The sequence below is a fragment of the Protopterus annectens genome, chromosome 4.part0 (assembly GCF_019279795.1).
Source record: "Protopterus annectens isolate FY-2018-M chromosome 4.part0, PAN1.0, whole genome shotgun sequence".
Classification (NCBI taxonomy): Eukaryota; Metazoa; Chordata; order Ceratodontiformes; family Protopteridae; genus Protopterus; species Protopterus annectens.
Window position 1 is genome coordinate 133,770,645 of NC_056733.1, and position 25,726 is coordinate 133,796,370.

At 47.4% G+C, this 25,726-nt stretch overlaps 1 protein-coding gene across 1 annotated transcript in view; it reads left to right on the plus strand.

Annotated features, from left to right (window-relative positions):
- LOC122800226 (dynein axonemal heavy chain 17-like) overlaps window positions 1–25,726 on the plus strand; it is a 17,083,451-nt gene that overhangs the window by 10,867,909 nt on the left and 6,189,816 nt on the right. The window lies entirely within an intron of this gene.

A 25,726-nucleotide genomic window follows, 5' to 3' on the forward strand; every position in this document is an offset into this window, starting at 1 on the left:
TTTTGTTAATAGCAGTTTGTATTTTATATGTTGTTGACCATGACTGTAAAACTATCAGAGGTAGTCTGTACTCGGTCTTTGAGATAAGCAAGTTTCTGGCTATGGGACAATGGCATGAGAGGTCAAACAGATGTGACTCCTATAGTTACAGCTGATGTAAAGTTTTGATCTGATATTATTTTACTCATTTCTCAACAGCTGGTTTGGATCAGATTCAGCCATTTCTTCCAGATCATAGAATACTTAAACTCTCAAGCTCCTCCTTTTACCCATAATGTCCCAACAACCCACATCAGATCTTATTTGAGTTCAAACGTAGATTGCGAATTCTCCAGTTTTGAATCTTAATTCCTTTTTCAACTAACTCTCACACGTCAGTTAGTTTAACTTCTTTTTGTTGTCTTTTTACTATAGTTATTCTTTCCTCTCTTTAACCCTTTTTCAAGAATATTAGCTCTCCTTTTCCTCCTCATACTCTCTGAGTGCTATTAATACCATTGGTGGCATTTTCCCTTCTTCTTTTGTGCTTCAGTAGTATGCTTCATTACCTTCAATGGTAATTCTTTTACCCTTTCCCTTTCCTTTCTTTATTTGTAAAAAATAAAAAAAAAAACTTGCATAATTTGAATTTGTCTTCAAAATATCAGATAAGCCCTCTGGCTTTAAGAAATGTGTGGCATGTGGCCACAAAATACCTAATTCAGACACACACATTGAGTGTGTTTATTGTTTAAGTCCTAGCCATTTGGACATTGGTTGTGATATTTTTAAGGGATTCAACTCCTGCACTCTGATAGACAGGAAGAATAAGCTAATCCTCAGGGGGTTACTTCCCTCTAAATCTTCCTCAGTGGCTGCTGGGGCTCAAACCCCCAAAGACAAGAAAGAAAGAAAGCGAGACAAGAGATTCCAAAGAATCTCATAAGAGTTACCTGGAACACCCTTCGGCTTTGACCTCATCTCCATCCTCAGGTTAAACAAGCAAAAAAGGTCAGATCCGAATGTACTGGTTCTAAAGTTAAGATCCCAAAAATCTCCTTGGATCCGTTCTTCTCCTTTAATATTAGAACCAATCATGTCTAGGCTTCTGTCACCCTTTCTGGAGCAGTATCCCCTTCTTCACTTGAAACCTTCATCCACTGCTTCCTCCCTTCGGTCTTCCAGGAGCCTATCTGAGGCAGATGTAGATAGTATGATGAGGAAGTTCCTCAGAACACAAATTCAAATGGGAGTCCTTTTAGCTCCAATCCTATCGGGTCCAGAGACCCTCCTTGGAGCCACACCTCTGCTCATAGCTCCTTCTCTGATCCATGCTTTGGTTTCACAGCCATCAGATCTGAAAGCATTGGAGTTTTCCTTGGATCTGAAGATACTGTCATCTTTGGCTGTGATGGTGTCTCTGAGCTGTATGTCGCCAAGTACCTTGGAGCTGGATGACTGTTGGAATTTAATCCTTGGTGCCGGCTCTAGGGTATTAGATTAGACTCCAAAGTTCTTGGAGCTGTCTCTTCCCCTCAGAGCACTGGAGTTCGATATCTCAGCTCCAACTCCCTTCTCAGGAGGTTTGCCTGCAGGACAGCAGAAGCTGACAATCCACAAGACTACCTTGTCATATCCATCAGTTTCTGCTTCTCCCAGGCACTCTTCCACTTTCAAAGTAGTGGAGAGAGCATTCTCTATACCTAGAGTTCATACCTTCTCTAGGTATGAGCAGGAAGGGAAAACCCTGTCTGCTGTGGGAGTATGTTTTTTGACTCCTCAACAGTCCTTTTCTAAAAAACAGCGAGGTGGTAGAAAAATCCCAGGGTCCCTTTCTAGGTCCATGTGAAGTGAGTTCTCCCAGGAGCAGAGGGGGGGGATTCAGATGGAAGACACCATCCCAGCAGCAGAGGTGGTCTGCATAATCAAGGTTCTAGAGATTCCTGCTCTGACAGATCTTATCAGCACTCCTGAAAGGATGCCCAACTGTCCATCTCTGGAGGCAGTCAGAGGTCATGTATCCCTGCACCAGAGTGCCTGGTTAGAAATCACAAAAAATTCATGGGTATATCATACCCTTTTCCCATCCTCCTCCATCAGTTTCAAAGAAAGTCCCCAATGTTCCACCCAGTTAGTGGGAAGCAGTAGCACTAGAAATAAACAAGACCTTAGAAAAAAGAGTCATCAAAGATGTCCCCCCCAGACCAGAGAGAGTCTGGAAATTATTCAAATTTTTTTTTAGTGCCAAAAAAAGACAGGGGACTGGAGACCAATCTGGGATCTCACCAAACTAAATCAATCGGTTCAACATACAAAGTTCCAGATGATCATGGTTCAGTCCATTGTGCTGTATCTGCACAAGGACGACTGGATGTGCTCAGCAGATCTTCAGAATATGTGCTCTCACATCAAAATGAACAGATGATCCAGAAGATATCAGTCAATACCAATTCAGAGCACATCCCTTTAGTCTCACCACAGCCCACAGGGTTTTTACCAAGTATGTAACAGTAGTAGGAGTTCACCTGAGACTGCTGGGATTCCAAGTGTTTCCATACCAGGATGACTGGCTCCTGACCACTCCAACCAGGCATCAACTAATTCAAGTAAGGGACTATTTACTCTAGCTATGCTTCCATATGGGGGTATTCATTAATTACAACAAATTCCAACTCAGTCCACTTCAAACTCTGGAATTCAGTGGTGCTCCTTTCAATACAGTCAGTCAAATAGCTTCTCTCCCTTTGTCTCAGATTCAAACTATTCAGTTCCAGGTCAAAGAAATTATTCAGAATTCTTCTGATTCAAGCCATCTGATACTCCAAGCCTTGAGATCCATGTCAGTGGCAATCACCCTTGTACCACTAGCCAGGTTCCATATGAAAATCCTTCAATGGACACTTGCAACTCAATGGTCTGTTCTCCAACACCCGTTATCCAGGCCAGTCAAGATAACTCATGCTTGCAAGAATTACCTTCTCTGGTAGATCCACTCCAATCAAATAAATAAAAGCTGTCCCTTTGTTCTCCCTCAGCCGAAGGCCACAGTGACCATGGACACTTCTCAAGTTAGGTAGAGGCACTACTTTGGAAGGACAGTCTATGGTACGTGATCCCCCAAAGAGACAAACATGCATATCAGTGTCCTGGAAATGAATGAAATATTCTGGAAACTCCCAAAACCAAGAGCAGTCCAATAAGTCAGAATGGCTATTTAAGAGACCATGATCCCCACTCTTTCACTGGCAGCCCCTTTTTAATTCTTCCAGAAAATTTAAATCTCCACTTTTCTCTTTGGCACCAGATAGGTTTCAGATAATTTGTTTCTAAAAACATTCATCAAGATTACAGATGGCAGTGGGAGAAAACTCATCCATTTCAGGGGGTAATTCCTCATCCTGCAGACAAGTATTTTTTTGCTTCCACCTGTGCTTCATCACATACTGTCCCAATGAATGATAGAACCAGTTGCCCCTTCCCAGGTGGGAACAAAGTTTTTATTCAAAGATATTTTTTGTGCCAAAGAAAGAAAGAAAATTGTTGATCAGTTCTGGATCTAAACCTGTTTGTGATACTGCCCAAGTTTAAAATTATGTCACTTCACAACCTGTTACCTTTTTCTTTCTCATTCAATTTTCCTTGTAACATTAGATTTAAAAGACACTTATCATCACATCTCTATTCATCCAGACATCAGGCATTTCTTACGGTTTTGTGTGTGTGGATCACATTATCAGTTCTCTGTGTTACAGTTTGGACAATCTGCTGCACCAGAAATGTTCACAAAGTGTCTAGCTCCAGTTATAGCTCATTGCAAGACACAGGATATCCATATTTTTTTTCCATATTTAGACAACTTGGTTATCTTTGCAGAGTCTTTTTCAAAGTGCCAGGAATCTCTGTCCCGAGTGAGAGAGCTCTTACACATGCTGGGATTTCAAAAGAATATGCAAAAGTTTTTCTTGGCTCCTTTTCACGATTGTATTTATAAGATATCAAAAGACACCATGGTTCAAAGAGCTTTTCTTCCACATGATAAAATAGATCTATTTCTATAGTTTTCCACTCAAACTTCTGTCACTGCAAGAGAATACCTCAAGATTTTTGATCTTATGGCTTCTATGATTTCCATGACACCCCTGATAAGACCCCACATGAGAAAGACACAGTGGTATCTCAAGTCTCTTTGGTCCCAGCACCTACACCCCTTGTCCTTTTCAGATCCCAGTGCTGTTTTATTTTCAGAAGAAATATCATTTGGTGGAGACAACAGATATCCTTAAATCCAGATCTCCCTTTCCCTGTCCCTGTTCCAAAGTAGTCAGTCACTACAGACACCTTGGACTTTACTTGGGAAGCAGTTTCAGGAGTATAAAAGTGCAAGGTGTGTGGGACACCAAGGACAGACACAAGCACATAAATATAAAATAGATGCTTGCCCTGATCAAGACACTCAACTCTTTGAATCATCTTTGGTCTCCAGGACCTCTTCAAGTGGTTACAGACAATACAACAGTAGTGGTACATAAAGTAAGGGAGAATCAGGTCATACCCCCACTGCAAATTAGCCATAGTATCTTTGGATATAGCTTCACACTGCAATCTCACTCTACAGGCATCCTACATTCTGTCAGAGCAAAAGTGTGTGGTAGAAAAGATGAGCAGGACAACAGCAGACCCTCTTGAATGGAAACTAAATCAGGAGGTCTTCCAAGGTTTGATCCATCTGTGTGGAGATCATCAAACAGACTTCATTATCTCCTGTCTGAACAATCATCTGGCAAAATTGTGCTCCAGGACTCCATGCAAGAATGCCTGGGAGACAGATGCCTTTTCTTTTCCTTGCACAGGAATGTTCCTGTATGCTTTTCTATCCTTTTCAGTAATATCCAGGATACTTATAAAGATTCAGAAGGAATCCCCCAAGGTCATTGTGGTGACTCCCTTCTGGCCGTGGCAACCATGGATGTTAAGTTGTCAATCTCGCCTTCATTCTTGCTGGATGGGTTTGGAGCCGATCCTCGGCTCTGACTCGGCCAATATTAAAGCTCGAGAGCTAATTCCACCGGCTCGAGGCTCCCCTATATCCCACAATACTAGGCGGTAACTACTCAGATCTCGTTTGCCGCTATAGCTGATGAGGTGCTTTTCTACAGGCTCAGGCAGGCGAGTTAGACTTTTACCTTATTAGGTACTTCTTAAACCCCCTTTTTTGTTTTCATACATAACCTTTTAGTTTAAGTATTTAGATAAATCGACCCCTGTTTTTCAAGTCTATTTTCCCTTTCTTCCCTTATCTTGTAGGCCTTCGGCCCCTACCCTTCCCCCAGTCCATTTGTGAATAAATTAGTTGTTTTTTTTTTGTTTTTTTTTTTCTGTTAAGGGCTTGTGTGTGTGTGTGTGTGTGTGTGTGTGTGTGTGTGTGTGTGTGTGTGTGTGTGTGTGTGTGTGTGTCTGTGTGTGTGTGTGTGTGTGTGTGTGTGTGTGTGTGTGTGTTTGTGTGTGTTTGTGGCTTGTTTTAGCCTTAATAATAATTTCTTCTAGGGTGTGTCTGTAGTGTGTTTGTGTTGTGTCAGGCACTCCTTTTTACTATGTCAAAAGACAAGGTCTCAGGCTTCAAGAAGTGTGACTCGTGCTGTCAGAAAATGTCTCTGACAGACGGTCACACTTCTTGTGTGTATTGCCGGGGGCCTTTGCACCTGCAGGACTCTTGTGTTGTTTGTCATGGGTTTAGCCCTAGAGTCCTGCAGGAATGCAAGAATAAATTAATCTTGCGGGGCTTATTAAAGCCTGAAGGCCCCCTGACTCAGTCTGTGTCGGGGAAGCCTTCCAAAACTTCCAAACAGTCGGCTCCAGTTCCAGAGTCGACTGCTGGAAAGACTAAGTCGGCTTCGACATCAGCTCCGGCTGGAGCCGATGTTTCCAAGCCTCATACTGTTACCTCGGCTCCGTCTGGAGACGAGGCTGATAAAACTCCATTGGCTCCGATACTTTTATCGGAGCCACAGTCTAGGAAGAGGTCTAGATCCTCCTCTATCGGCTCCGTGCATTCGGCGCCAGGATCCCCTCTTCTTTCTGAACGGAGCCATAAAACTCATTCCTCACGGTCTTCCAGGTTATCTGACCATGATTTGCAAAGGGTAGTGAGTAGACTTCTCAAGTCCGAGGCACTGGCCCAAATGCTGCATAGCCCGACTCACCAGTCAGTGGCTATTTCCGTTCCCCAATACATTCCTCCTCCGACTCCTTTGAGTTCGGAGCCAGGGCTTGTCGGAGCCATGACTGTCGGTGCGTCGGATCCGATACCTTCCCTTTCGGCTCCATCATCTGCTCCGATCTCCTCCTTGGAGGGATCTCGGCGCCGGGCTTCCCTCGTCGGCTCCGAGGGGGCGAGTGGCATCGGACCCTTGTCCGACCCCGCTCTCCCTCTCGGGGCTTCGGCGCTGGTGAGTTCGGCTCCGACATCGGCTTCGGAGCCGTCCCTGTCAGTGCCGGGGGAGGTCCTTGTCTCTTCGGAGCGGGGGCCTCTGGCCTTGCCTGACAGGGGTGCCTTCGAGGTCATGCGGAGCGTGCTAGAACCAGGTTCTGCCCCACAGTCAGCTCCTTCAGCCCCTCCATCTACAGTGCCTGCGGTGATTTCTACTCACCCCCTTGTCTTAGACCGCAGAGAGCCAACTCCTCAAGTTTCCCCATTGGGAATTTCCTCCTCTTCCGAGGCCTCTCCTGACCCAGCAGGAGATCCCCCAAGGAAGAGGCAGTGCAAGAGGAAGCACATTGACTCCCCTGAGTCTATCACCTCTGACACTGACTTAGAGGAATCCGAAGGTTCCCCTCGATCCCCCTCGATCCCCCTCTGAGAATGTCTCCTTTGCTGACATCCTTGAGATCCTGAAACAAAGGGGAAACTGGCCAGCCCTTAACCCTTCGGAGGATGAGTCAGTGTATCTTGAGGCGTTTGGCTCTCGCCCTTCTACCTCCTGGGTGTCCCCTCCCTTTGACCCCCTTATGGAAGTGGTGGCAAGGAAGGCTTGGATGGCTCCTGACTCAGTGGAACCCACCCCGAGGAGACCATCTAAATTTATTACTGCCCCTAGAGATAAAGATTTTTTATCCAAAGGTGTCCCTGTTGATGCCATGGTGGTGGCTGCGGCCACTAAGAAGGAGTTAGCTGATCCTTCGGTTCCTGTCCATCCTCCTAATAAGGAATCTAGGACCATGGACAGGTACGGCAAGTGGATGTTCACATCAGCGACCTTTTCAATGCGGTCGCTGAACTACTTATGCCACTTCACTCGTCTCCAGAGAGATTTACTCAAGGATATGGGTGAACTGATAAAGGATCCTACAGCTGAGGAGTTCAAAGACAGAATGAACTCCCAGTTGGCAACCCTGAATTCCATCGTTAACTCCTCCATGCGGCTGGTCTCATATGCAGCAGATGGGGCGTGTAGAGCCGCAGGCATAGGTGTTGCCTTACGACGTCACGCCTGGATGCGGCTATGCAACTTTGCGGACCCTTTCAAGGCGTCCTTCACCAATTCTCCCTTTGATGGATCATCCTTGTTTGGTCCACAGGTGAAGGCTACATTGACCAGGTGCGAGGTAGAAGGTAAGACTCTCTCTGCTGTAGGAGTCCGTTTTTCTACCCCTTCTAGACCCTATCCCAAAGGTCAGAGGGGAGGAAAGATGTGGTTCCGCAAACAATCCCAGGGAGTCTCATCTGATGCACAAAGCCGATTCCCCTCTAGAGGCAGAGGGGGGAATAATAGACGCCGCCCTAGAGGCAGAGGAGGTCCGCAAAACCAGGGTAGCAGAGAAATGTTCTCTGACAAACCCTTTCAGCATCCCTGAGGGGCTGCCCGACTGTCCACCTTCGGAGGCAGTCGGGGGAAGGTTATCCCTGTACCCAAAAGCCTGGCTTTCCCTTACTCAAGACAAATGGGTACAGTCGATCATATCCGAGGGTTACAAAATTCCCTTTATTCACATCCCAACCCAACCCAAAAGATCCCTTCCAGATGTTCCACCCGGTCTAAGGGAACAAGCAGCATTCGAAATTTCAAAGCTGCTATCAAAAAGAGCTATCCAATCAGTCCCGGCAGACCAGCAAGGATCCGGAATCTACTCCAAATTCTTTTTGGTACCAAAGAAAACAGGGGACTGGAGACCCATACTGGATCTCAGCTACTTAAACAAGTATGTCAGGAAAACAAAATTCCGGATGGTTACGCTACAGTCCATTCTACCCTTCTTGAGTCAGGACAATTGGATGTGCTCGATAGATCTTCAGGACGCGTACTACCACATCAAAATGAACAGACACTCCAGGAGATATATCCACTTCAGGCTGGGAGCCAGTCACTACCAGTTCAGGGCCCCGCCCTTTGGTCTCACTATAGCCCCCCGTGTGTTCACCAAATGCATGGCAGTGGTTGCGGCTCACTTGAGACGTCAAGGATTCCAGGTGTTTCCATATTTGGATGACTGGCTCCTTACCGCCACCAGCAGACATCAGCTTCTTCTATCCAGGGACTTCACCATCCAATCTTGCCAAGCTGTAGGCATTTCGATAAATTTCGAAAAATCTGCCTTGTCGTCTTGTCAATCTATTACCTTTATAGACGTCACCTTAGACACACTCAATCTTTCAGCCAGACTCACAGAGCAGAGAGTGTCAGACATTCGGAACCAAGTTTCCCTTCTCTTACAATGCAACAAAGTCAAAGCCAGACTAGTTTTGAAGGTGTTAGGACTCATGGCAGCAGCTATTCCCCTTCTTCTATTGGCTCGCTTTCACATGAGGATCCTCCAATGGATGCTGTTTACTCAATGGTCCTTTCAACAGCTCCCGATGTCCCATACCATATTGATAACTCAATCATGCAAGAATCAACTGTCTTGGTGGATCACATCACATCAACTTCTCCGAAGAAGACCCTTCACTCTTCCCCTCCCAGTCGCCACGTTGACAACAGATGCCTCCCTGATCGGGTGTGGGGGGGGGGATTATCAGGGCAGGACAGTCCAAGGCACGTGGCAACCTTTCGAGTGCCACTTGCACATAAACGTCTTAGAGATGAGAGCAGTGCTTTTAGCGTTGCAAGCCCTTCACGACTCTCTTCCCACTGGGACTATTGCAATTCAAACGGACAACATGTCCGTAGTGTGGTACATCAACAAACAAGGCAGAACCAGATCATACCCTTTATGTCGAGAGGCACTCAGACTTTGGCAATGGGCGATCTCTTCTCAGCGTTTTCTGATAGCAATGCGCATTCCCGGGAAATCCAACATTATTGCAGACAAATTGAGCAGGGCAATTCTCATGCTCCATGAGTGGTCTCTAAAGAAATCAGTTCTAGAAGAAGTATTCCTAAAATGGGGCCAGCCTTGCTGCGATCTTTTTGCTACTCCCCAAAACAGCAAGTGTCATGACTTCTTCACTCTCTTCCCATTACCAGGCCATCCGACCGGAGACGCTCTAGTCCACGATTGGCCCCGGGGACTTCTATATGCCTTTCCCCCCTTTCCACTAATATCTCAACTAATTCAGAAAGCCATCACCTTGAGAGTGACAATGATCCTCATTGCCCCTTACTGGCCTCGACAGATATGGTTCCCCTTTCTTCATCGTTACCTTTTGGAGCAGCCTTGGCATCTGGACCCAGTACCAGATCTGATAACCCACCAATCGGGTCAGCTGCACCAATCTCTGCCCTCTCTAAACCTCACAGCGTGGTTTCTCCGATTCCAACCTTAGCCAGGCTTCCCTCAATATCTCGCTCGGTCCGAGATATCTTGATAGCCTCTCATAAATCTTCTACCCGGAAGATTTATAGTAGCAAATGGAAACGCTTCTCCTTTTGGGCAACGTCAAAAAACATAGATCTCTTTACAGCACCTATCCAGTCTATTCTAAATTTTCTAGCAGAACTCTTTCATTTAGGATCATCTGCATCTACCATTAGAGTTCAATTGGCTGCCATATCTAATTTTCATGTTGGTGACTCGGAGTCTAGCATCATGGCTCACAAACTCTGTAAAGCCTTTTTAAGGGGCGTATTTCTTCTCAAACCTCCAATCAAAGATCCCCCGCCTCAATGGGATTTGAACTTGGTTCTGGCATCTTTAATTCTTCCCCCCTTCGAACTGACGGCTTCATGTTCTCTGAAGTTGCTTTTTTGGAAGACACTTTTTCTGGTAGCTATAACTTCAGCGAGAAGGGTATCTGAACTCCATGCTCTGTGCAGTCGTCCTCCTTACTTAGTGTTTCACAAAGACAGGGTACCCCTCCATACTAATCCATCCTTTTTACCTAAAGTTTCCTCTCAAATAAACCTAAACCAAATTATTGATCTCCCCGTCTTTTTCCCTAACTATTCAAACAGGTCGGAACAAAAGCTATATTTTTTGGATGTTCATCGCCAACTTAGATATTACTTAGACAGGACTAAATAATTCAGGAAATCTAATCAATTGTTTCTGTCATATGCGGAAGGGAAATTGGGCCTTCCAGTTACTAAAGTATCCCTCTCTAGATGGCTCACCTCTACAATTACCTTCATCTATGAGATCAGACATCAAAAACTACCCTCAAGACCTAGAGCTCATTCAACTAGGGCATTAGATACATCCGTAGCTTTTCAGGATAGGCTGCCAATAGATTCCATTTGTGCAGCAGCCACCTGGGCTTCTCCTCATACATTCATTTCACATTACAAATTGGACATGGTTTCCAGAAGCCGTGCCAATTTTGGTTCCACTGTTCTCAAGAGTCTGTTCCGATAGGCCACCCGGGATAAGGTGCTAGGGACGCGGTCCCATCCAGCAAGAATGAAGGCGAGATTGACAACTTAACATTAAGAAGTTATGTACCTACCATAACGTTCCATGTTAGTTGTCTTCTTCTCGCCTTCTTTCTTGCGTCCCACCCTCCTTCCTCCAAGCCTGGACAGACCGGCAGGAATTCAGTTTGTGTTCTTCCTCTGGAAGTTGTCATTCCCACACGTTCTTCCACCTCTTTTATCCTTACTGAGGTCTGCGATACTTTTTACGCAGATTGTTTTGAGGTGGGTTTCCCTACTCCATTCTATGGAGACTAGGATTGCTTGGTATAGCTATCAAACGAGATCTGAGTAGTTACCGCCTAGCATTGTGGGATATAGGGGAGCCTTGAGCCAGTGGAATTAGCTCTCGAGCTTTAATATTGGCCGAGTCGGAGCCGAGGATCGGCTCCGAACCCATCCAGCAAGAAAGAAGGCGAGAAGAAGACAACTAACATGGAACGTTATGGTAGGTACATAACTTCTTATTCTCCCTTGTTTTGGAAATTGCAAGGGGCAATTAATTACCTCAAGCTTTCTCAGAAACTAGATCTGCTTACCCAGGAACAGGGGCGTTTGATGCACGCCACACCAGTCAACTCCATTTGGCAGCCTGGATGATAGGGTCTTAATTCGCTTTAGGGACATATTTACTGAGGACATGCAGCAAGTAGTAATGGAGGCAAGAAAGCCTGCTACTAGAAAATTGTATATTAAGAAATAGAAAAGGTTTTTAGTTAATGCTAGCAACACAGAGAGAACCCATTGAGGTGTAGTTGTCCTCTGGTTTTACAATATTTGCATGAGTTACCATCCTATGGCCTTTCTTACTCCTCTATCAAGGTTCACTTATTGGCCATTTCAGCATGTTTGCCTGTGGATCCTCCTCTTTCAATGCATTCTGATGTCAAAATGTTTTTGAAAGGGGTTTTGCATAAGAGGCCTCTAAGAAAACCGGTGGTTCCTCCTTGGGAATCTTAATTTTGTGTTATAGAAATTAACACTTGCTCCATTTGAACTAGCTAATCTGGCTGTCTTGAGGTTCTTAACATGCAAATAATTTTACATATTGCTCTCACCTCTGCAAGAAGGGTATCTGAGTTGCAAGTTCTTATGGTGAGTCAGTCCTATCTCATTTTCCCCAGAGGCAGGGTTTCTTTGAGAACTAATCTTTCTTTTATGCCTAAAGTGGTATCCAAGTTTACTTTAAGCCAAACTGTCCATCTCCATCTTTTCTTTTCTGAACCCAAAAATGAGAGGGGAAGTATACTCTGTACATTGGATGTCCACAGACCACTCAGGTACTGTCTTGACAGAGCTAAATATTTTAGATCTTCAGATCAATTGTTCATTTCTTTTGACAGTAAAAAAAAGTGACAACCTGTGTCAAAACAGACTATTTCCAAATGGTTGCCTAAGGCTGTTATACGCACCACAACAAAACTATTCATTTATGTCATTTTTGGAAAGGGTTGGATTCTAAAAGTATTCTAGAAGCTGCAACTCGTTCCTCTGTGCATACTTTTACAAAGCACTATATACTTGATTCCTTCTGTAGGTCTATATCAGGCTTTCCTAGGGCCATTCTCTTGGGGCTCCTGGATTTTTCTTCCACATCCCAAATGCAGTAAGGTAGAGTAATCTACCCATACAGCTAAGGCTACTGCAGCAGTGATCCATATTATGTGCATTGTACAGTTATGTAAGCAGACTTGCTGCTACAGTAGATCCTTGAATGATTACTGCTGCAGTAGCCCCCTTGTTATTTTATGTGTTGTTTATGCCAAGGTATGGTTATTTATTTTTTGTTCTTCTTAGCATTGTTCTTTTAGGGCTTAGCCTCCTTCTCTCTCTGTTGGCAGGAAGACACTGAAGGACTTACACTCAAACTTGTATTCTAATCAGCTCAGATCAAGCTGCCAGACATCTTGAGCACTTGAAGGTGCTCTGAATAGTTTGAAGCTAGCCAGCTGTTATATCCTTGGCAGGATATAACTCATACAGGTAAGGCTGTTGCAGCACTGATCATTTGAACATCTACTGTTATGGTAAGTTTACATAGACAACTGTACTACTTTATTAAGCTTGTAGTCACAGAAGTGAAGAATTAAACTTAGTATATTCCTGTCTTGATGATGTGATCATCATTCCCCACTGCAACAGTGGCATTCTGGGTTATCTGCAAATGTAACCTGTTACTGGCCAGCTTTCAAAAGCTCAGACTCACTCCCCTCCTCACTTTCTGTGACACCTGTTTTGCTGAGAATGTCCTGAGAGGAGGCCTTCAGCTATGACAGGAAATAAGTGTTCTGTCTTGCTGCCATTCAAACAAAGGAAGTTCTCTGACTTCATAGAATCCAGTGAATTTTTTTCTCCCACTTACTGCTCAGATAAACCCCATTTGGGGACCCCTTGCTGTCAATTATTAGATTTATTATCCTCTTTCTATTTTTATGCTTATTTAAACAATTATTTATTTTAATATTTGATTTCTGTCATTATTTTGAGAAATTGCTGTGGGAATTTTTGCTTGTATCTTTTATTTGGCTTTCTATCTTTGACAATTGCTATTTCTGAGGAACCCTCCAGTATTTCTCTCAGAAGTGTAGTGTTTGTATGTACTGTTAGGCATTAGTCTTTGCTGTTGTTTTTCTGCTTTATTTTAAACTTCTGATAGGAAAATATTGAAGAACATGAATTGTTTCAACATTTATATATTATTTATTATATGCATGACTCTCTGTGTATTTTTAACATTGGACTGCAATTTTGCTGTTAATGAAGTTGTTTGAATGTACTGTGGAGATTTTGCTCTCTCTGACAGGAAAATATAATTTAAATTGCTATTAAACATTATATCTGATGCTGTAAATCTTCATTCATTCCTTACTGATGGGCTTCGGTTCCATCCTCGGAACCGACTCGGCCAATACACAAGCTCGTGCCAGTCAAAAATCCCTCGAGCTAAGTCCTACCCCTCTCCTTCTATCTTCAGATCTCGTTTGCCACATACTTCTCAAGATGTGCCAAGCCAGCTCTCAAAATTTTGATATATGTGTGTGTGTGTGTATATATATATATATATATATATATATATATATATATATATATATATATATATATATATATATTCTATTAAATACTCCTAAATATTCTTTCTAGTCCATCCACTAGCGTTTAATAATTCTTTCTACTGTTCTACTTCGTGTGTGAGTTTCTTCCCCTTTTCCTACCTTTTTGGTAATCTTAGTCCTCCCTTACCCTTGTCCTCTTACCATTGTTGATATTTCCCCCTTCTGTCTCTTTATAAAAAAAAAATTAAATGTTCTTCTCTGTGTGTTTTTCCTTGAGGATAGCTTGCCTTTTGATTAAAAAAAAACTGTGCATATTTTGTGATACATTTTGGTCTGTTTATTTGCAGTGACACTATGTCGGACAAGAAGGGAATGACAGGATTCAAGCAGTGTGACAAATGTGGGCAAAAGATGCCCAAGTCTGATGAGCATCTTTCATGTGTCTACTGTCTTGGAGTTCCTCATCTCCAGTTACAGCTGCCGTGTGAACTTTGCAAAAACTTTAGCTCTTGCATTTTGGCGGAACGGAAGAATAAATTAATCCTGAAGGGATTACTAAAATCTCCTTTTAAGGAGGCCCTTTCTCAGGTGGCAGTCTCAACACCTCCAAAGAAAGAGAAGAAAAAGAAAAGCCTTTTGGTTCTGACTTCTCCAAGCTCCAAGGAACTGAAATCTTCTCAGGCACCAAAATTACCAAAATTGTCGGCACTGACTACTACCACACCAGAGACTATGGGTACCTCTATGGTGCCGAAGTCGGCAACACCTGTCACGGAACCAACAACGTTGATACCTGCTTCGGTACCGATAGTTACTTTGGTACCAGACACAATTTCAGCATCTGCAGTGATTTTTCTCACGACGCCATCCTCCTCGGTGCCGATAACTGAAATTTTGCCCAGAACCAGATACTCACCTACAGTTGACCCCTTTTTTGGACAGCAATATAGTCCCTTTATTGAGAGACCTGCCTCTCCTTCTGGAGTATCTACACATTCCACCAGGAGTATTTCTGAAATCAACATGGTGAGGCTTGTCGATCAGCTCTTAGCAGCCAGAGGAATCCCAACCCCTACCAAGACTTCCCTCCCACCTGCACAGACTCCAACATATCCTCTTTCAACTTCTTCTCCAGCTTTGGAGCCCTCGGTACTGATGTCTATCCTGGTGCCTATGTCTTTGGTCCCTGTGATGTTACCGTCCACAATTCTGGAGCCTACCCTTTAGACTTCTCTCCATTTGGATCTGATCCATCCTTGGGACTGTGACTGGTCTGTCAGCACCGTGACCCCTAATTCAGTGCCAGTTTTTTCTTTGGTGCTGTCTACGGTTCCAGCTGTTTTGGCAGCTCCTAGTCCTCTCAAGGCTCCTATCGGGGCAGGGTGTGACCCCAGTTCCGAGGTTGTCCCTCTCGGTTCTGGGCTTCCATCCCTCTTCAGGTGGGCATGCCTTCCAGGTGATGGAGAGGGTCCTTGCTTCTGCAAGCATGCAGTTGGCACCTCCAGCATCGGAACCTGACCATTCCCTTTCCTCTGGTATGCAGCTGATGCAGCACACTATGCAGGGACTTTGAGCATGGGATCAGCAAGAAACCCTGCTCTAGGGCATCCACTCTTCAGAGTCTTCCTCAGAATACCCCACTGAGGAGCCACCCCGAAAGTGAACATGCAAGAGGAAACACATCTATTCCCCAGAGGAATCCGTCACCAAAGATACATATGTCGATGAGGAAGAAGGGTCCCCGCTGTCATCCCCTGAAGATGTCTCATTCAGAGACATACTGGAGATCCTAAAACAGAGGGGTGACTGGAAGCCCATCAACCCTTCTACTTAGGAATCTGTATTCTTCCAAGCCTTCCATGCTCAATCCTCTATTTCCTGGGTGACCCCACCTGCAGATGAGCTGATTAAGTTCATCGTGCAGTGTGCCTGGAAGGCCCCTGACAATGTTGAGCCAATCCCCTGGAGGCCTAATAAAATTCTCTCTCCACCAGGAGACCACCTCAACTGGTCTAGAGGTTTAGCAGTAGATTACATGGTTGTGGCGGTGGCCACTAAGAAAGAACTTGCAGAAGAAAGTTCGACTGTCCATCTTCCAAAAAGGGAGTCCTGGAAAATAGACAGATTAGGGAAGCGGACTTATGCTTCAGCGACCTTTGCCATACGGTCACTGAACTACATGGCACATTTTACATACACATCTCCAATAGGACCTGATTACAGAACTTTCAGGTACTTTGGCAGGGGTATTACCTGAAGAGGTGCAAGATAAAGTTGCCTCTCAGCTTGCTACCCTAGAGTCCATTTGTAACTCCTCCATGTGGTTGATCGCTCATACAACTGAGGGGGCAGCTAGGGCAGCACTTCAGGCATTATCATGAGATGCAGTTATGTGACTTTGCGGAGCCCTTCAAGTCTTCCTTCGTCAATGCTCCTGTTGATGAGTCTTCCCTGTTTGGCCAAAAAGGACACATTAGCCAGGTGTGAAAAGGATGGAAAGACCCTATTTGCTATGGGCATATGCTTTTCCACCCCTCAACAGTCCTACTGTAGGAATCAGAGAGGTGGAAAGATGTGGTTCAAAAAATCCCAAGGGCCTTTCTGCAGCATACATGGGGAGAAATCCCCCTGGCACAGATGGGGGAACTCATCAAGAAAACACCCCTACCATGGCAGAGGGGGCCCACAAAACCAGGGCTCAAGGGATTCCTTCTCTGGTCAACCCTATCAACGCTTCTGAAGAGCAGCCCAATTGCTTACCTCTGGAAGCAGTTGGGAATGTTTCTCTCTGCACCACTTAGCCTGGCAATCGATAACGTTAGAATGTTAAGTTGTCAATCTCACCTTCATTCTTGCTGGATGGGTTCGGAGCCAAACCTCGGCTCTGACTCGGCCTATTACCAAAGCTCGAGAGCTATTTTTCACCGGCTCGAGGCTATGCTATGTCCCATAATGCTAGGCGTCATATACCCAGGTCTCATTTGCCGCTTCAGCTACGAGGTTGCGTTTTCACTGGCTCCAGGTAGTATTTAAGATTTTTTGATATTTATAGTTAGTTTTTGATGGTATTTTTCCCTGAGTTTTTTTCCTAGTAGTGTTAGTAGTCTCTCAACTAGTCTTCCCCCCCTTTATTAATAGATCTGAAGTAGTTACTTCATTTGATCTGCAACCTGTGGGTGTCGGATCCGATCCGGCAGCTTTCCAAGCTCCAAGATCCGAGCTCCTAGCTCCTCCCCTACCCATAATCCCCTACTACCAACCACATTACCTCAGATCGTTTTTTGCCGCGGCTAAAGAAGCCTCCTTGTGAAGAGCTCCTGGCTGGGTGAGATCATTGCTGGTTTTAAACCGATTTTTCATTCAAAGTTGTCGTGTGTGTGTGTTAGTTCCCTTTTTCTGCTTCTTGTGCTAGTTTTTGGTCACTTTTTGTTAAATTTATTACTAGTTTTATCTTCACTCCCCTCCCCCTCCTAGTGTTTGGGTGTGTGTGTGAATGATGTCAGAAGGGCCTAAGGCCATTTTCTCTAAATGTACTGAGTGTGGCCACAAGCTTTCTCCAGCTGATGGCCACATTCAGTGCGTTTTGTGCCTGGGGGCAGCCCATTTGTCAGAGGCCTGCCAAATCTGCGTGGCCTTTAACCCCCGGGCACTTCGGGATAGGAAGAACAAGCTGATCCTGGCGGGAAAGCTCCCCCAGGAGTCGGCTTCTTCTTCCTCTCCCGTTCGGGCTCCAGCTGCTTCAGCAGTTTTGGCACCGTCTATCCACTTAGCTCTACCCGGGACTCAACCTCCCTCATCGGGTTTGAGCTCTGGGGAAACTAGTGCCTCTTCCCTTAGAGAGAAGAGGCACAAGGATAAGGATGGACATAAGTCCCACAAAAGGCGGGCCGAATCTCATCCTTCGGCTCCGCCAGCAAAACTACTTAAATCTCCCTTGAGGGTCTCCGGATCCCCCTCCTCTTGGCGCCGTTCGCCCTGTTTTTCACCGGAGGAGGAGGATAGCTCTCCCTCGAGATTTTCGAGGTGGCCCTCCCGGCCTGCCTCTACTACTTCATCTAGGTCGACCCAAAGCATCTCCGAAGCGGATATGGATCGGATGATGCGTCGGTTCTTACAGACCCAAATGCAGATGGGGATGCTCTTGCCCCCCCCCTCTGGGGGGGGGAGTGCAGCCCCCATATTTGCCCCGATCACTCTTTCTCCGACTCGTTTTTGGGTCTCGGAGTCATCGGATCCAGGCCCTTTTGGACCCGGGGAATTGTCGGCGCCGATAGCGGTTGTCTCTTCGACACCGACTATACCTTCGAGCTTGTTGGACCCGAGCTCTCGGGGCCGAGGGCTGAGCGTCGGATCCGAGGGAGTTGCTGTGTCTTCGGTGCTGTTGGCGTCGGAGCACACCTCTGCCTCGGCGCCGACTGCATCGGCTCCGACCCCGATCCCTTCCTCGGATCCGAGGAGATTGCTCTCAGAGGCTGGTGAGAGTGGCTCTCCTTCGGCTTTTGAGGTAGTGGAGAGGGTACTGTCGAGGTCCTCCAGATCCCTGACCCGGGCTTCGGATCCACCCATACCCCCACTGTATGAGGGTCTGTCTTCCATCATTCGTCCATCTGAACAGCCTGCCCAAGCCCTCCAGCTAGTTCCCGTGGAGGAACAACAACCCGTGGACGAGCCCTCTTCGGATAGTCCCACCGAGGAGGTTCTTCGGAAACATCGGTGCAAAAGGAGGCACCTGGACTCCCCCGAGTCCATTACCACAGACACGGACTTAGATGATACGGAGGGTTCCCCAAGGTCACCCCCTGAAGATGCCTCCTTTGGAGACATCATGGAAATGTTGCGTATCAGAGGGGGGTGGTCAGCCCAAAAACCCTCCCTTGATGAGTCCGTGTTCCTGGAGGCCTTTGAGGCAGACCCATCTACCTCCTGGGTGTCCCCTCCGGCCGACCCCCTGGTGGACTTAATTACCACCAGGGCTTGGAAGGAGCCAGACACCGTGGAGCCAATCCCTAGGTGCCCCGATAAAGTCCTCAGCCCACCCACAGATAGACCGTCTTGGGCCAAAGGAACTCCCGTTGATGCTATGTTGGTGGCGGCGGCCACCAAGAAAGAACTTGCGCAGGAAAGTTCTTCGGTTCACCCGCCGGATAAGGAATCTCGAGCGCTTGACCAGATTGGGAAGAGGATGTTTGCTTCAGCGACCTTTTCCATAAGGGTGCTGAACTATATGGCACATACCATTAGGCTACAGCGAGACTTGATTAAAGAATACGCTGCAACCCCCCCCGGAGTCCATGTCGGTCCCAGACAAAAAGGTTTTTGAGACTTGAATGGCCACTCTAAAATCCATCTCCAGTACATCTATGCGGCTTCTCTCCCATGCAACAGAGGGAGCCATTAGAGCTAGCGGAGCCGGGGTCATCTTGCAACGTCTCTCCTGGCCCCTTCTGTGCGACTTCACGGACCCCTTCAAGGCGTCCTTTGAGAACGCCCCTTTTGACGGTTCTGCCTTGTTTGGCAAAACTGTTCGCGACACGCTGGTCTAAAGCGAAAAGGACAGGAAGACGCTGTCTGCCATCGGAGTCCACTTCTCTAATCCCCAAAGATCCTTCTACAGGAATCAGAGGGGACAAAAGAAGCTGTGGTTCCGTAAGTCTCAGCAATCCCATCCTGCTGCGGACCACTCGTCCTCTAGAGGCAGAGGAGGACAAGGTGGACGCCGGCCCAGAGGCAGAGGGGGGCCACATAATTTCGGGTCTAGAGAACCTTTCTCAGACAGACCCGCGCAACAGCCCTGAGGGCTTGCCCGACTGTCCCTCTCTGGAGGCAGTCGGGGGGCGATTGTCGGAGCACCTGTCAAACTGGGAGTCCCTTACAACAGATCGATGGGTGCTCTGGATCATATCCAGAGGTTACTCCATTCATAAACCTTCCCCCCAAACCCAGACGTCTCCCCGATGTCCCACCTGATCAGAGGGAGGCAGCGGCTTTGGAGATTTCTAAGCTGCTAAGAAAAAGAGCCATCCAGCCTGTCCCCCCAGACCAGTCCGGATTGGGTTATTACTCCAGGTTATTTTTGGTGCCAAAGAAAACGGGGGACCTCAGACCCATCTTAGACCTTTCCGCCCTGAACCTGTTCATACCCAAGGAAAAGTTCCGGATGGTCACTCTCCAATCAATTCTCCCCCTGCTGTGGGAGAACGACTGGATGTGCTCGCTAGACCTCAAGGATGCGTATTACCACATATTAATGGACAGACGATCCAGGAGGTTTCTCCGCTTCCAGCTCGGAGCCAGTCATTATCAATTCAGGGTTCTTCCATTCGGCCTCACCTCAGCCCCCAGAGTGTTCACTAAGGTCATGGCAGTGGTTGCAGCCCACCTGAATCTCCAGGGCATTCAGGTCTTCCCTTACCTGGACGATTGGCTCCTCACCACGACCAACAGGCATCAGCTCTGTGCGGCGAGAGATTATGCTCTGTCTCTGGCCCACAACCTAGGCATCTCAGTGAATGAGCAGAAATCCTGCCTGTGCCCCACTCAAGCCCTAGAATTCATAGGGGCCAGGTTGGATACACAAATCTCCAAAGTTGTTCTAACGTCAGTCAGGCTGAACAGCTTGTCGTTCCAGGTGTTAGCCCTTCTTCGGAGCCCTGCTCCTCCAGTGGAGTTAGTCCTGAGGGCACTGGGGTCTATGTCAGCAGCGATCGGTCTCTCTCTTCATGCCCGTCTTTGAATGCGCATATTACAATGGACCCTTCAAGTCCAATGGTCCCTGTCGATCCACCCATTATGCATGCCAATCCCCCTAAGCAGGGTGTGCAACTCCCTTCTGTGGTGGTTACAGGCACAGGAACTCAGAGAAGGGAGACCCTTTGTGATTCCTCCGGCCAAAGCCACGTTGACCACGGACGCTTCTTGCCTCGGGTGGGGGGGGGGCATTGTTCAGGCAGATCCGTTCAAGGCACGTGGACTTCCCTAGAGACCGCATTACATATCACTGTCCTAGAGATGAGGGCGGTGCTTTTGGTGTTGCAAGCTCTCCACGACCTTCTTCCCATAGGGACTATTGCAATCCAGATGGACAACATGTCAGTAGTCTGGTATATAAACAAACAAGGAGGGTATGCTATGTCCCATAATGCTAGGCGTCATATACCCAGATCTCATTTGCCGCTTCAGCTACGAGGTTGCGTTTTCACCGGCTCCAGGTAGTATTTAAGATTTTTTGATATTTATAGTTAGTTTTTGATAGGTATTTTTCCCTGAGTTTTTTTCCCAGTAGTGTTAGTAGTCTCTCAACTAGTCTTCCCCCCTTTATTAATAGTTTTCCTTACTCTTTCCACCCTTGAGGGGTTAGGCCCTTCCGCCCCCTTTTGGTAGTAGTTTTTTTGTACAGGTTACATTTAGTGTGTGTGTGTGTGTGTGTGTGTGTGTGTGTGTGTGTGTGTGTGTGTGTGTGTGTGTGTGTGTATGGAATTTTCTTGTGTTTACTGTAGTAAACTTATTTTTTTCTGTGAGAGTGTAATTTTGAGTGTTGTGTGTGTATCGGTTGTGACAGCATACTTGGCTAGACCTTTTTTGTCCCGTTTCTGTGGTATCATGTCTAAGGATACCAAGATATCGGGATTCAAGAAGTGTGACTCGTGCTGTCAGAAGATGTCTCTGACAGACGGTCACACTTCTTGTGTGTATTGTTTGGGCCCTCTGCACCTGCAGGACTCTTGTTCCATCTGTCATGCTTTTAGCCCAAGAGTCCTGCAGGAACGCAGAAATAAGCTCATTCTAAGGGGCTTATTAAAGCCCGAAGGTTCTCCTACCAAGCCTCTGCCAGGAAAACCTTCTAAGCCCACCAAACCATCGGCTCCAGGTCTGGAGCCGGCACCGAGTGGACCTTCTTCTGCCTCATCGGTTACAGCTGGAACCGATGCATCGAAGCCTCAGTCGGCTCCGACCTTGGTGTCGGACCCATCTCCAAGCCGAAAGTGTTCCCGATCTCCTTCATTGGAGTTGGTCAGGTCGGCTCCGAAGTCCCCTTTGCTAGCGGGGCCATAGGTCTCACTCCTCTAGATCTTCCAGGCTTTCGGACCATGACCTCGAGAGGGTAGTCAGTAGGCTTTTGAAGTCGCAGGCGCTCGCCCAGTTATTGCATAGCCCATCTCAACAGACAGCGGCTTCCCCAACGCCTGCTCCAGTTCCTCCTCCGACTATTCCTTGGAGCTCGGAGCCGGAGGCCGTCGGGGTTGGTACCATGGGGGCGTCGGAACCGATTCCACCCTTATCGGTTCCTTCGTCCGCTCCGATTCCTTCATTGGCTCCGTCCTTGGAGGGATCTGTGTGCCGGGACTCCCTCGTCAGTTCCGAGGGGGCGAGTGGCATCGGACCCTTGTCCGACCCCGTTCTCCCTCTCGGAGCATCGGCGCAGGTGAGTTCGGCCCCGACATCGGCCTCGGAGCCGTCCTTCTCTGTGCCGGGAGGAGCTCTCATCTCTTCGGAGCTGGGTCCCTCTTCTCTGCCTGATAGGGGTGCCTTTGAGGTCATGAAGAGCGTGCTGGCTCCTATACTGGTGCCATGGTCAGCCCCATCGGCCCCTCCTTCCATGGTGCCTGCTTCGGCCTCTGCCTACCCTCCCGAACCCAAGCGTGGAGAACCAACGCTCCAGGTCTCCCCATTGGGCGTATCCTCCTCTTCTGAGGCCTCCCCTGATCCTGTGGGGGAGCCCGCTCAGAAGAGGACATGTAAAAGGAAGCATGTGGACTCCCCGGAGTCAGTGACATCTGACACTGACCTGGATGATTCGGCAGGGTCCCCAAGGTCCCCCTCTGAGGATGTCTCATTATCTGACATTCTAGAGATCCTTAAACAGTGGGGGAACTGGTCTGCCCTCAACCCTTCCGAGGACGAGTCGGTGTACCTGGATGCATTTGATTCTCACCCTTCCACCTCCTGGGTGTCCCTGCCTTTCGACCCACTCATGGAGGTGGTGGCTCGGAAGGCGTGGACGGCTCCGGATACTATGGAACCAACTCCCCGGAGGCCCACTAAATTTATAACAGCCCCTTCAGACAAGCAGTTTCTCACTAAGGGCGTCCCCGTTGATGCCATGGTGGTGGCGACGGCCACTAAGAAGGAGTTGGCTGACCCTTCAGTTCCTGTCCATCCTCCTAATAAGGAATCTAGGACTATGGATAGGTACGGCAAGCGGATATTTTCTTCAGCGACCTTCACCATGCATTCGCTGAATTATTTGTGCCATTTCACCCGTCTTCAGAGAGACCTTCTCAAAGAACTAGGTGATACCTTACAGGACCCATCAGCTGCGGGGTCTCAGGGAAAGATCAACTCCCAGCTGGGGACCCTGAACTCTATTGTAAACTCCTCCATGCGGCTCATTTCTTATGCTGCCGATGGAGCGAGTAGGGCTGCAGGCACAGGCGTTGCTCTAAGGAGACACGCCTGGATGCGGCTTTGCAACTTTGCTGATCCCTTCAAGGCATCCTTCACTAACACCCCCTTTGACGGTTCTGCTTTGTTTGGACCTCAAGTGAAGGATACATTGACCAGGTGCGAGCAGGAAGGCAAGACTCTCTCTGCCATAGGAGTCCATTTTTCCACCCCTTCTAGACCATACCCTAAGGGTCAAAAGGGTGGAAAAATGTGGTTTCGGAAACCCCAGGGAGTACTGCGTGACGTACGTGGTGAGCTTCCCTCCAGAGACAGAGGAGGGAACAATAATAGGCGTCGCCCTAGGGGCAGAGGGGGTCCGCAAAATCAGGGTAGCAGAGAATCTTTCTCTGACAAACCCTTCCAGCACCCCTGAGGAGCTGCCCGACTGTCCACCTTCGGAGGCAGTCGGGGGAAGACTATCACTGTACCCAGAAGCCTGGCATTCCTTCACGCAAGAGAAATGGGTACAGTCGATCATATCCGAGGGTTACAAAATTCCCTTTATTCACACCCCACATCAGCCAAAAGGGCCCCTTCCAGACATTCCACCCGGTCTGAGAGATCAAGCAGCATTACAAATTTCAAAGCTGCTAAGAAAAAGGGCCATCCATCCAGTCCCAGCAGACCAACAAGGATCCGGAATCTACTCCAAATTCCTTTTGGTACCAAAAAAGACAGGGGACTGGAGACCTATTTTGGATCTCAACAGGCTGAATAAGTCGGTTCAAATAAGTTCCGGTTGGTCACGCTACAGTCCATTCTACCCTTTCTGGGTCAGGACAATTGGATGTGCTTTATAGACCTTCAGGATGCGTACTACCATATCAAGATGAACAGGCCTCCAGAAGGTTTCTCCGCTTCCGGCTGGGAGCCAGTCACTACCAATTCAGAGCCCTGCCCTTTGGCCTCACCACAGCCCCCAGGGTGTTTACCAAATGCTTGGCAGTGGTTGCGGCTCACCTGAGATGACAAGGATTCCAGGTGTTTCCATAGACAACTGGCTCCTTACTGCCACCACCAGGCACCAGCTACTCCAATCCAGAGATTACACTGTACAAACGTGCAACGCGCTAGGCATTTCTATAAATTTCGAAAAGTCTGCCTTGTCAGTCTATTACCTTCATAGGCGCAGTTTTAAACACGGTGGAGCTGTCAGCAAAACTGCCTACACAAAGAGTTTCAGATATTCGCAGCCATGTTCAGATTCTACTACAGGAGAGCAATGTCCAAGCCAGATTTGTACTAAAAACACTCATGGCAGCAGCAATCACTTTACTCCCACTAGCTCATTTTCATATGCGGATCCTGCAGTGGATGCTGTTTTCCCAGTGGTCTTTTCAGCAGCTCCCCATGTCACACAGCATTCTAATCACTCAGTCCTGCAAAAGACACCTCTCCTGGTGGATGGTCTCCCCTCAGGTACTCCAGGGAAGACCTGTTGTTCTTCCTCCTCCTGTTGCCACTGTGACAACGGATGCCTCCCTGATCGGGTGGGTGGGTATTTTCAGGGCAGGACAGTCCAGGGCACTTGGCAACCCTTCAAATGCCACCTGCATATAAATGTCTTGGAAATTAGAGCGGTACTTGTAGCGTTGCAGGCCCTTCAGGACTCTCTACCTTCTGGGACTATTGCGGTTCAGACAGATAATATATCTGTAGTGTGGTACATCAACAAGCAGGGCAGAACCAGCTCCTACCCCCTATGTCGAGAAGCACTCAGACTTTGGCAGTGGGAGATCTCTTCTCAACGGTTTCTGGTAGCAATGCATATTCCTGGGAAGTCCAACGTCATAGCAGACAGACTGAGCAGGGCCATTCTCATGCCCTACGAGTGGTCTCTCAACCAGCTAGTAGCGGAAAAAATATTCAGAAGGTGGGGTCAGCCTTGCTGCGACCTTTTCGCAACCCCTCAAAACAGCAAGTGTCAAGACTTCTTCACCCTCTTCCCTCTCCCAGGTCTCCCTCCCAGAGACGCTCTAGTCCACGATTGGCCCCGGGGTCTTCTGTATGCCTTTCCCCCCTTTCCCTTAATTACTCAGTCCAGAAAGCAACTGCCTTGAGATCCAGATTGATCCTTATTGCCCCTTACTGGCCTCGACAAATTTGGTTTCCGTTCCTGCAACGTCATCTACTGAATCAGCCCTGGCATCTGGACCCAGTGCCAGGTCTTCTGAACCATCAATCGGGCGGGCTGCACCAATCCCTTCTATCTCTCAACCTCACAGCTTGGTTGCTCCACTTCCAGCCCTAGCCAGGCTTCCTTTAATCTCTCAGTCAGTTTGTGACATTATCCTCGCTTCTCACAAGTCAACTACTAGAAAGACTTATGCTAGCTAATGGAAGCGTTTCTCTGTTTGGGCAGGGCAAAAACAAGTGGACCCCTTTACAGCACCTGTCCAAACAGTT